General features: G+C 45.8%; 1 long non-coding RNA gene across 1 annotated transcript; it reads left to right on the top strand.

Annotated features, from left to right (window-relative positions):
- The first annotated feature begins 345 nt into the window (after positions 1-345).
- Positions 346-12,799, top strand: LOC123615097 (uncharacterized). The gene is made up of 3 exons (XR_012499449.1): positions 346-4,340; positions 4,809-6,771; positions 8,138-12,799. It is a non-coding gene; the product is annotated as an uncharacterized LOC123615097 (long non-coding RNA).
- Positions 12,800-13,258: the final 459 nt, after the last annotated feature.

Consider the following 13,258-nt stretch of genomic DNA (forward strand, 5'->3'; position numbering starts at 1 on the left):
GTTCGTGATGGCCAAAAAGAAACAACCCAAACATCCATCAACTGATGAAGGGATAAATGAGACGTAGTAAATCATTACAATAGTGTTATTCCATTAAAAAAGGAATGATGTACTGAGACACACTACAACATGAATGAATCTTGAAAACACTATGCTAAGTGAAAGATGTCAGTAACAAAAGAATGGTGCAAACACATAATGTATGAGTCCGGTTACATGAAAAGTCCGGAACAGGCAAATCTATAGAGACAAAGTAAGTTAGTGGTTGCCTCGGACTGGGAGGGGAGGGGAGACAGAATTGATGGCTAGGGGGTGTGGGTGGGTTTTGGGGGAGAAATAATGAAAGTATTCTAAAACTGATGGCGGTGATGGATATACGCTGATTACTAAAAGCCATGAATCTTAGACTTTAGAAGGATGGATTTTATGGCGTGTGGATTATAACCTCAATAAAGCTGTCAGAGAGAAATGGGACGTGTGAGGACTGCTGCTCTGACCCTGGGGATAATTCCTTGTCACGGAGACTGTCCTGTGCACGTGGGACGTTAGCAGCATCCCTGACCTCCGTTGGTACTGTAGGACCCCCTCCATTCTTGTGTGACAACGAGAAACATCTCCAGACACTGCCAAATGTCCACTGCAGTCACATTGTCTCATTTAATCTTTAAAAAACAAAGCTGTGAAGTAAATATCCACCAACCCCACCAACTTTTTTTTTTTTTTTTACAGATTAGGAAACTGAGGCTCAGAAAGGCTGAGTAACATATTCACGGTCACCCTGTGGGGGCTAGAGCCGGAGTTTGAACACAGGCTGTTGAATGCCAAAGCCCAATGCTGGCTTCCTGAGCTTCTAGGAGGGGCAACTTGAGCACTGCAGACTTTGTCGGGCAGCATGGGGTGAAGCGGGACAGTGAAACCCTAGCAGGCAGAGGTGGCTGCTTGGGCAAGGTCTGGAAGGGGAATGGGGGACAGAGATTTGGGGATAGGAGGTTTTCTCAGAACACAGAGCTGGTTTTAGTGGAAAAGTGTTCCAGAACAGAGCACAGGAAAGCTAGGACATGGACAGTATGAAAGGGAGGGGCTGTGATATTGTGGTGAGCAGTTTTGCATTTTATTCTGGTGGCACTGAACTGAGGAGACAAATAACGAGAACTTTGACTTAGGAGAAAAGGTTAAAGAACAACTTATCTCAAGTATGTCTTGCTCTTAAGTTTGGGGCTGCTATGTCCCATCCTACTGACAAGACACAAACACCTCCCCAAGTCAGGCACAGAGAACCCCAAGAAGGGTCACCTGGTGTCAAGAGATGCACCCACGGAGGTGACTGACGATACAGTGAAACCCAGGACTTTTACAAAAAGTTTTCATCAAATTATATTCACTGATATGTAATGACAATGATCAGTACTAAACCATATTCCAGAAGGCATCTGGTTGTGATCATGAGGTGTTCTTGATCATAAGGTATTCATAAAAATCTAGAAAGTAAACCTAGAAACACTTCATGGAAGCTAGACCTTTAATCTTATCTGATTTTCTACAATAAATCACGAGCTGCTTATTGCAGTTTCTGCGATTCTGCAAAGAAGTGATCGCTGTTCTGTTTCCCAGACAAACCATGGTGTTGGGTGGGGGCGGGAGGCAGCCAGTGCACAGAGCATTTCTCAGCCTCCTTGACAGCTCAGGAGCCACCTCCTCCAGGAAGCCTTTCTTAGCCAGTCCTGTAAAAGAATCCATTTAACTTTTGATGAACACAGCCTTTCCCAAGCAGCAAAATCCTTTTTGCAAGGAACACAGAATAGCAACCTGTGGAGTCAGTGTTCTGTGTCATGGACTTTGAGAAAAGCTGTTTGAGAGGATTAAATGAGATGCTAAACCCAGGGCTCTCAGCACAGCTCCCGGCATGTGATTGGTGGGCACCCAGCAAGTGTGGGTACCTTTTACGCTTCTTCCCCAAAGTCAGGATGTTTAGTCAAACCTTTCCTAGCTCAGCTGCAAAGAAGCATGTTAAGCCGTTGTGACTAGTGATTTTCCAGAAAACTTGTTGATCCTTTTACATGAAGGGGGAATCACATAAGGTGAAGTTCATGACATGTGTGGTTTTGAAGCTGAAATACGAGCCTAGTTGTGAGGAGCACTGGCTCTCAGACTACGGGGACTGGACCTGTCCGACCTGCACCAACAGGAGGTGGGGAAGTTGGGCAACTTGTCCAAAGTGGCAAATCTGAGCTCTTTCCAATAACAACCGTGCCTGCCCTACACAAACCAGTGTGTCCCGTCACGTGGGTTCAGATCTGAGCACCTTCAGGTCCCATGCTTTTGGAAAGTTTGGCAATCTGTATCCCAAAAGCCTTAAAAGTATTCCTACCTAAGAATGCCACTTTTGGAAGGACTGTAAGAAAACCATCCATAATGCAGGCAAACAGAAAAATACCATATGATAGCACTCATATGTGGAACCAAAAAAAAAAAAAAAAGAAAAGAAAAGAAAAAAGAGGACACTAACGAACTCATCTACAAAACAGAAATAGACTCTCAGGTGGTGAACAATGTTTCACTGGGGGAAAGGGATACATTTGACAGTTTGATATTTGCAAATGTTAGCCACTATATATAAAAATAGATAAAAAACAAAATTTCTACTGTATAACAGAGGGAACTATATTCAATGTCTTGTAATAACCTTTAATGAAAAAGAATATGAAAATGAATATATGTATATATAGTCATGACTGGGACATTGTGCTGTGCACCAGAAACTGACACATTGTAACTGACTGTACTTCAAAAAAAAAAAAATGCAAGCAAAGCCAGATGCATGATGATATCCATCACAACATTTTAATGGACAAAACTGGAAATAACCAGGGGCCCACCAGCTGGGGAATGGTTAAATCTGCTCGGAGGCTTCTCTGTGTTAAAGACCTGACAGCCGTTTAAAATATTCATGAAGAGTTTTGAACGGTATGAAGACACACTTATGATATAACATTAAGGAAATAAAATAGGCTACAAAAATTAAATACATACATTATAATAACAGCTACGTTTGTGCACTGAGGAAGAAAAACTTCTCAATGTATTAGGAGTGATTATTTCTGAATAGAGAGACAAAGTGATTTTTCATTCTATTCCATATATTTTTTAAAAATTTCTCCTTTTATTTTACATGTTTTCATGTAGTTCCAAGTTTTATACAGTAGTGATCAGGAAAAGGCAAACATTTATTTTTAAAAAAAAACAAAAACGGAGGGGTGGGTGTAGCTCAGTGGTACAGTATGTTCTTAGCACACACGAGGTCCTGGGTTCAGTCCCCGGTACCTCCATTAAAAATAAATGAATGAGGGGAGGGTATAGTTCAATGGTAGAGTGCATGCCTAGCATGCATGAGGTCCTGGGTTCAATCCCCAGTTCCTCCATTAAAAAATAAATAAATGAACCTAGTTACCTCCCCTCCCAAATAAACTAGTTAATTAAATAATAAAGATAAAATATTTTTTTAAAAAATGAATAAATAAATAAACAGTTACCTTCTCCCTCCCCTCCAAAAAATAATTAAAAATTTAATAAATTAAAAATTACATTAAAAAGACTCCAGAACAATAGTTCTGTTCTAGAATTCTTAAAAAAGAAAGAAAAAGAAAAAAGAAAAAGAAAAAAAAGACCAAAAGCTGAGTATCTCCAGCAGGTCTAAATGGCATTATAAGCACTATTGTAATGTCCAGGGGACATCCCCTATCTGAATGGTGCCCGATTGGGCTGGGCAATGCCACCCACCAAACCCCAGGGACCATCTACCGTATGTTGTCATATCTGTGTAGAACACACACTCTTATTTAATAATTTTAATAGACATCAACTCAGGTTCTTAACTTAAATACATGTATTTTAAGATAAAATTTTAATTTCTCTAAATGGAAAAATAGTATCACTTTCCACTAATGGGAAGTAACCACAAAAATAAATGCAATAAAGCAAAACACGATTATCAAATTCTAGACTAGTAGGGATTCTGAGCTTGAGCCCTTCTTTCTCTCTGTTTAATAAAAAGTGAGGGCAGAGGGGACATTGTTGTCAGAGAGAAGGGGACAGATTAGTAAAGCTTTGAGAGTTATTAAAGCATCCTAGTCCAACAAGCCCTTAAAGGAAATCAGAAAGAGTGAAAGATAATTGAAATGATCTTCCCACTGGAGATTTGATTTGTTTTTAACGATTTTCCCAGGCAGCACCCAAACTGCTCACTCTACCATATCCTGGGGGAAAGTGCCAGACAGTATTCTGAGCACCAGTGGGTCTCCCTCAGTCTGTGGCCGCTTGTCCAGCTGGTTTTAAGATCAAAGGTAGGTGTTTCTACCATCAATGTCTTTCCATTCCTCTTATAATTCCAAAGTCCTGCTCTTCTTCAAGACCTTGGTATTTCCATGGAATACTCCAGTGCCTTCATCATTTATTTGCAAGGCACGTTTCAGGGCTTGTAAAACCATAAACTTGCCGATGCCGTGCTAGTTCTTATCTGAAACAGGGCAGACAAGTTTAAAAGGGCAAAAAGATGCCACCAGTGCTGGGAAATGACGGAAGCCTGATCAAAGCTTAGGACACTTAAATTCACTCATTACACAGATGAGGAAGCTGAGGCCCTAGAGGAGGAAGGGACTGATGATCAGCGACAGAGCTGGGTTAGAATCCGGGTCCCGGAATCCCAATCCAATGTCATCTCTCCGCTGCACTCCCTCTGAAGTTTGCTCAGAACCAAGGTCACTGTTTGCTTTTAGCGTGACAGGTTTGCTTACTTTGGAATCCCTTTCCAGCTGCAGGGCCAGAAACTAAAATCCAAGACCAATAAAGAAGAGAAGGGTCCTCCTGCAACTGTTTCTCCTTAGTTCCTTTAAATGTCAGTGACCTCACTTCTCTCTCTCCTGACTGACTCCCAGCCGTGGACTTAACTTGGCTCAAGGAAGAACCACAGATCTGTGAACTTCAGCAGAAGGTAGGGCCCTCATCTCACTCATTGAACCAGCATCCAGAGAGACTCTCCATCTACTGGTGTCCTGGCCCAGCCGCCTCATCTCATGGAGGGGACTGAGTCCCAGAGAGGAAGTGTGACAAGCCTGGGGTCGCCCAGCTAGCAAGTGGCCGAGCTAGGACTGGAGTCCAAGACTTCTGGGTCCCAGGCCAGTGCTCACTTTAAAAAAAAAAAAAACCTGTTTTTAAAATAAAACTCACTTTTAAACTTGGACAAGCAGAATGATAGCATAAGTGGGACCCTACATACAATTCATTTATTTATTCATTCAACAAACACTGGCTGAGTGGGCTGTGTTCATCTGTATTGACTAGGGACGCCCAGGATGATTGCCCGACGGCACTGAGGAGCCACTGAGGTCTGAGGTCATAAGTCGAAAGTGTGAGCTACGAGCCTGGCCGCATGTTTTTCTCGAACTTCATTCGGCCGCATGGGGTCAGGTGCTAAGAGAGCGGAGACTCAGATCTAACTGGGGTTGTGGTTTTGCCAAAGGAGTATGATGCAGGGAGAGAGGATTTCTCTCAGAGGATTTAAAAGGGAATTTCCTTTTAGAAACTTTTTTTTTTTTTTAAACTTCACTAAATGAATTTTGGAACCAGGATGTGAGACCTGTTCAGGCTGAGATGGTAATATGGTCGTCTTTGTTCAAAAGCTGTCTTGAGGGTGTTTACCTGGGTAGGTTCAACTTGGAGCTGGTGGAGGCTCTACTTGATTTAAATTGTTTGAGCCCGTGCTCGACCTGAGAGCTTCAGGACTTTCCTTCCTCCGGAAGAAACCTTTTGAGACAAATCTAGAAATCAGTCCAGAGCTCAGGAGCTGCAACTCAACTTATAAAGCCCTTTTATAACATGACTTTGCATAAGTAAATAGTTGGCTTCCAATTTCAGGGAAGGACCTCTTTGTTCTCGAGGCCGCTTTTTGTCCTGGGCGCTCACTAGGGTGCTGGAAAACACACCCGCTCCTCTCCTGACATTGTTTTGAAATAGCCCGGGCAGTCTGGACCCTTCAAGCACAAAAATCAATCATACACTGAAGCTGAAATATGAGCCATCCCGCTTTCCCCTCTCATTTTGTTCTGCCCATCCTCTACCTCATCATATCGCTTCCTAAGAACCTGGCCTCCTTTCCACTCGTTGTAGGTGCCCATGCAGACAGCCAGCATGACCTGGTTTTCATTGAGGTCATCAGAGATAATGATTAAGTGGAAACACTCCACCCATTCAGACATCTCCCTTTCCCCTGCTGATCCCCAGTGCTAGCGAAAGCGCAGTGTGCCTTCCAGCGTTCCTCCCAGAACTTGTGCCTAGAGTACAAGGGAGGTGACACAGTGGCAAGTGAAATCCTTTTGACTCGAATCACGCCACCACCCTTCCAGCAGCTCCAAACGTTGGCTTCCTCCCCACTCGGTTGCGGCAATCTGTGGGAAAACTCAGAACAGACATTTCAGAAGCAAGTGGTACCAAACAATAACTGAAGGTGTTAGCGAAGCAGAAGTCTATGTGTACATAAAAGTGTACCAAGGTGCACCCTCCAGGGTGTTCTCTTTATGTAAACTGTAACCCCGTAGAAAAAAATTTAATAAAGCAGAATTCTAGAATCCTAACTAACGTAGGACCTGGGGGTGGGGACCATGAAGAATGCTGTTACCCACTTTAAGATCACAGTGTTCTGGGTTGCCTTTGACAGGAGGACAACAGAACAGTGAAGAATGACTGCCAATGATTGTCTCCAAAAAAGAACAGCAAAAGGTAAGGCACCCCCCACCCCACGTACCCACACACTCTTGCCCTCACATTCTCCATCCGTAGAAGAGATTTTAAAAAGAAAAGCCCAGGAAATTCCAAGCGTGAACACCTCCCCAGATAAGACAGAAATGGAAGAAAACCAAACTTTTTAAAGTAAGCATTTTGATCTTCATGCAAACATAGAGTTAATCTTGGGACAGCTAAGCACAATTACACAGATGAATTCATTGTGTGAAATGGTCATTGAGCATAGAGAATGTTAGTGCCAGTTCAGAGTCCAAGCTCTGTAGGGGTCATACCTGAATCTGCTGAGCTGAGCACATGGAAACCTCACTGTGCATTCAGGCTTGACCACTCTTTTTAATTTATTTCAGAGTTGCTCACTGGGGTGGCTTCAGTAAATGCAAATCAAGTGTCCACAGTGGTGTTTGAAGACTGCAGGGTTTTGATGCATGTTAAACTGAAAATACAAACAAACAGCTTTGGACCTATATTTACATGTATTAAAGTTGCTCTTAAGATAATGGTCTGATATTTATAATCTTCTCCTCTTCAAAGCAGCTTTTATTCAATTTTATTCATACAGAAGGACATGAGCACTAGACTGGGCGTGATGGCAGGCAAGTCCTAGCTCTGGTTCTGTTCAGATTCCGCAGCAGTCCTGCACTACTTCCTTCCTTGACTCTAGGCCTTGACACCTATAAACTGAGGCATTTGGACCGCATGGTCCAGCTCTCTAGTTCTGAGGCAACAACTTACAACTCAGTGGATTCTGGAAGCACCATTTCACCCCCAGGATTTGATTTTAAGCAAATGGGAAATATTTTTACAATGTAAGATGCTTATGACTCTACAGCCGGATGGGCCTACCAAACCCATAGACTTAGGGCTGCGGCTGGAAAGAACTCAAGTCCCTGTTCCCACCAAGAAAAACGTCTAAACTCATCGGGTGTCATTGGCCACAGTGAACATGTGAGACCCAGCCCTACAAAGCCCTATGCTATTGAAAGGGTTCTCTCCCTGCTTGTAACCAGAAAATATTTGCACTGGGAGAGAAGCAAAGGAGAAAGCACGTCGCCTTCCTCTCCCCATTCCTCAGCAGGGTCTCTTCTGAGAGATGCTGCCACTTACAGAGCACCCACTAGGTGCCGGCCACCTAAAGCGCACGTTATCCTCACAACCAAAAGTGTTTTCACACTTGTCAGGCTTGGAAAGATATGATACCCAAGGCAGGAAGTCATTTTGACACCCAGCCCTCCCCCACCCCAAACCAACATCACACTCGCTTGTGAAACAGTGACATGGCACATGGCTCGCTTGTACACCCTCTGTGATCTGTAAGGTGAACTCCCGTCTTCCTCTCTTCCAGTCCAAGTTCCTCCTCTGTTCCTGGTGTCCTCTCCTACAGACAGTGTTTATCCCTCACCCCTCCTGAGAAGAAGCGGCTTCCCATATCTGAAAGAGGAGGGGCCACACTGGACTGGTGAGACACCATTTCTTCCAGCCCCGGGTGTCCCCTTCTCACCTTCCCATACATACGGTCACCCATGCAGCTCACCCCCTCCTCACTCTGTACGCTGCTGGCCATTGACAAGGCTCGGGTGCAGAAGGATGCCCCTGTCAGGCGTCAGCCTGGCCCCATCACTCACTGTGTGACCTAAGCCAACCCACATTCTCTCCCCGAGCCTCAGTTTCCCTGTTGGTAAAAGGAAGGATCTGGGAGAGGTGCCTCCCCAGGGCCCCTCCAGCTTGGCTAGCGTGTGATGAGAGTTCTCTTCCACCAGCAAATGCTGCTTTTTTCCAGCTCCTGAACATAACAAGGTTTATTCCATTCATTCTAGGCAGTTTGGACTAGGCAGACTTCCCTTTAAAAGATCTCATTTTACCAGGTTTTTGAGGCCCACTGCCACTCGGAGGCCAAAATTATCCCAGCTTCAGTGGCTAAAATCAAATCAAATCAAAAAGCATTGTTTGCCTCATCTGACCACATTTTCTGCTTTGAACTTTATGCCAATGCCAGGGCCTATCAGACAGAGTGTGTGTGATTACCCTATGAAAGAACTCTCTTGGATCACATTTAAAATAATCATCTTTTGATTTAGATTTTAAAAAAAACAACAACAACCAGTCCTCTGGAAAATACATAAAAATTTTTGTCTAAGTGTCCAAACAGAGTTATGGCCACAGAAGATGCAATTATCTCCTTCTGGGATAAAGAAATCTTCCAGCTGCAAGGGAGAGCCAAGAAGCCAGAACGTTCTGCTCTTCTGCTCAAGACTGCAGCAAGGTGACCACGGAAGGTTGTCCAAGTTGTTTGCTGCACAAGGTGCTTCACTGAAGCGTGTGGAGGGACATTGGAGGCCGAGGCTTAAATCCTGCCCTTCATTAGCCAAGCCATGTGCCCGGTGCGAGATTCTGTCAGTTAAAGAGAAGTGCACCTTTTTGACATTCAGCAATGGCACTGTATATGCTAGCTACAGCTAGCAGACAGCTCCCCACCTGGAGAAAGTCTTTCCTCTGCTTACAAATACATTGTCTCACAGAGGCTCATGGTAAGAGGAGACAGCAGAAGAGCAGAAATGAAGGCTGGGTCACAGGGTGGTTGTGAGAAAAAGCTACTCCTGGAAACCCTCTTAGTATCTGGCAGGACTTACACACATGATGCCTCCCCATCCAGCTTCCAAAAGAGCACAGTTCTGGGAAGAACCCAGTAAGAGACAGACTGCCCCCTACTCCTCCCCCCATCCTCCACCAACCCTCCTTTGGGGCTCAGCTGGGCCTTCTCTGACCTCCCAGCTGTTGCCAGGGTCCCTGTTGTAGGTTCAGAACAGCTCTGTTTTTCCTTTATAAGCTCCATATTGCACTTTGCAATAAGATGTGTGTAGGTCATTTGATCTGCCTCTGTCTCCCTATCTAGACTGTCAGCTGTGTGAGGCAGACTGAGTTTGGGTTTGCTCTCAGATCCCCAGCACAGCGTCCGGGGTACGGAGCGGGAGCTGTGAATGGATGAAAATGGCGTGAATAAAACAGACAGGTCTTACACATCTGCAGCCCTTCCTACCAGGATCGAGGGCTGTCTGGGCCACAGAGACATGCACTGTCCATGACCTAAGCCCCAGGCCCAGGCCCAGGGGACAGAGTCTAGAAAAGACCCAACCATGGCCTGGCATCCAAAACTCACATGAAAACTAAGAAGAACACAGCTTCCCAAGCTCACCCCAGGAGACTCGGGCATCTAGGATTTATGTGTCTAACAAGGTGCTGCAGGTGAAGTTAAGCCACCCTATCAGGGTAGAGAACCCACGGATGTTGTTGCAATGGATGGAAGCAACCCTAGATACCAAAGGGGAGGAGCTGAGGTCCAGCCTGAAGGTTCACGAAGGCTTTCTGGTGGAAATGACGCCTCAGCCAGGTCTTGACCCAGATGAGCGACGTGAAGAAAGGAGAGAACACTCTGGGTCAAAGGAACAGCAGGAACAAAAGCAGAGACAGGATGCCACCTGGGGCGCTTCATAGGCAAGGGCAATGGGATTGAGTCTCAATGACGAGAATCAGGCTCCTGGTGGAAAATCAAGCACAAATCCCCCACTACTCAGCTGGGCTTCCAGAGCCTTCTGGGTAGGAAGCCCACATTCCAGCACCCAGCAAAGAAATTCCACTGTACTCCCTTTTAATACAACCTCATTCCTATTTTTGGTTCCATTTACTTTCCTTTTCTCATCTTCTTCTTCTAGCGAGACTGTGGACCAGCCTTCTGAGCCCAGAGCCGTCAGGGCAGTATTGCCGGGGCCTCCTTGATAAATACGCTTTACTGCAGGATTCCAAACCATCCTGGCTGGAAATAAGAGTGTTGAAGCTGACAGAACACCAGCACCACAGCCAACATCTGTGGCCACGTCCACTATGGCAGGAAAGGGTCAATTTACTTGATATAGAAGCAATGTCTGGAGCACAAGGGTCAGGCCCCAGGGGACCTGCACATTATGATTCACTTGTCTTTTCTGGGCCCGTGAGGGTGAGGGGCTAACTGGGGATGACAGAGGAGATGCATGTGCAGTGGAAGGGCAGACCCTCCGAGACCCGCCTTCCCTGGAGTGGCCGCAGTCCCCACGCTGGGTGCTTCAAGCTGTAGGAACCACCCATCATCCCTGACCCCCACCGCAGGCTGCCGTATATCCTTCTGCATCTTTCCATTGCCTCCTGTCTCCTTTCTCTCATCTCCGCCTCTCCTCCCCTCCCACACTGTTTGGTCAACGGGCCTCAGCTGGGTTGGCAGGCCAGTGCTCCCTCTTAACTGGACTTTTTCAACTGGACTTTTCTACTGAGCCTGGCTGTTGCCTGGACAGGTTTTCTAAGACCAGCATCTATGCTGCAGAGAGGCAAGGAGAGCCCTCCACGCGTCTTCCCTCCCTTTGGACCAAGTGGCTTCTAGGAACCCGTGTGGACCTGAAGCCCTCAGCCTCTGCGCCTAGCTGTACACCAGGTGTCTTCTGAGAAATGTCCACGCCACAGTTCAGTGCCACCCCAGCGGAGCCTGAACTATCTTGTCTGCTGTCCAGTTACAAATTAATCTCTCATCATCAGTGATTAACTTATTGGAGCCACAGGAGCTGCTGAACCAAAACAGCCCCTCGGGGTGAAAAAGTCTCCGGCATCGTGCGGTGTGTGGATCTGCCTGTGACCCTCATCCCTCTGGCCCTCGTGCTGCGTCAGCAGGGGAGCAGGGAGGCCAGGCCGGGGACCCGCTCTGGGCACTGCTGCTCTGGAACGCTCACCGGGTTCCTCAAAGTGGAGATCCACGTGGCCAAGGGCTGGGGCTTGTTTTCTCAGGGTTTGTCCTCAAGGAAGGTTTTAAACATGGGACTGGGGTGGGCGTATGCTCTGGGGACAAAAGCTACTTGCAAACAACAGCCTGGGATGGATATGGAAGGAAGAGGAGCCAAACTTTGGAATCTGCTGGCTTTTGAGGGGACGTAACGAGTCATCTCTTAGTGTATAAACGATCACAGTAGGAAGATCATCAGTTTGAACCTTCTTATTCTACAGACACGAAGGAAGAGGGCTCGACTCTCCCAGGGTCACACCGTAGAGCCAATGGGAGACAAAAAACAAATGTCAAGCTGTTCCTTAGTTGGAACAAATGTGTACCCCCCGGGCGTAAGATGTTGACAATGCAGAAAACTGGAGGATGGGTGTATCAGAATTCTATACTATCTTGGCAACATTTCTATAAATCTAAAACTATTTTAAAAATAAAGCACTTACTTAAAATTTTTTTTAATTTTATTTATTAATTTTTTGGTGAGGAGGAGGAGGTAATTAGATTTTTATTTATTTATTTTTAATGGAGGTACTGGGGATTGAACCCAGGACCTTGTGCATGCTAGGCACGCACCCTACCACTGAGCTGTACCCTACCCCCCTAAAAATTTTTAAATGGTGGCTTTCAGTGTACCTCAGACTGGAACCTTTATCAGATATTTAATCATAGTGCTTGCAACATGGTAGGCGTGGAATGACAGGCATCTGAGAGAGGAACAGGGAGGGAAAGAGGGATGGAGGAGAGAGGCAAGAAGAGAGTGAGAGGGAGGAGGAAGACACCAAGGTACAAAATACAGAAGGAACTGTAACCGCCCAGCAGCAGATGGCTGCGTAAACCGAAGGCGGTGTGTTCACATCACGGAATATTATTTGCCACAAAAAGGAATGGAGGCCTAATCCATGCTACAACATGGATGGACCTTGGAAATACGACAGTCAGTGCAAGAAGCCGGACAGAGAAGCCCACCCCAGTGCATAATCCCATCTACATGAAATGTCTTAGAAAAGGCAAACCCACAGGACAGTAAGTAGAGCAGTGGTTTCTAGGGACTGGGGGCTGGGGTGGTGGCGAGTGATTGCTAATGGGTATGGGGTTTATTGCGGGGCTGATGAAAATGTTCTGCTACTAGAGAGTGGTGATGGTTGCACCACCTTGTGAATCTACTAAAACCACTGAACTGTCCAATTTAAAAGGATGCATTTTATGGTGTGTGAATTACATAATAAACTAAAAAAATGAAAGGAAAATGTTAAAGAGTAAATGCAACCTAGTCTGTACCTGCAAGGAGCTCCCGGTATTCTGGGGACAGCATTTTGGTCCAGGGGAGTGTCAGCCTTTGTTAGGTCCAGGGGGCAGGAGCCGTGATCGTTTTGTTTATCTTTGTAGCCCAGCAGCCAGCACAGTGCCTGGCTCCTAACGGGCTCTCAAAAAGTGCTTGTTGAATGAAAGATTGTGTTAAGTCCTCTGACAGCTATGGGGTCACAGAGGAGAAGCTAAAGATGCTCAGGAAAATCTAGGGTGCTCAGAAAAACCACAGGTTGTGACGTAGACAAGGCAGACCGTACCACGACACCACAAACATTTTCAAAGCCCTCACCAGTGACGAATCCACACAAACCCTGACTCCCCAAAGGTGCCTCCCTTTAGCCCATTGCCTACTCCACGTGT

This window comes from Camelus bactrianus, chromosome 16 (genome assembly GCF_048773025.1).
Source record: "Camelus bactrianus isolate YW-2024 breed Bactrian camel chromosome 16, ASM4877302v1, whole genome shotgun sequence".
NCBI lineage: Eukaryota > Metazoa > Chordata > Mammalia > Artiodactyla > Camelidae > Camelus > Camelus bactrianus.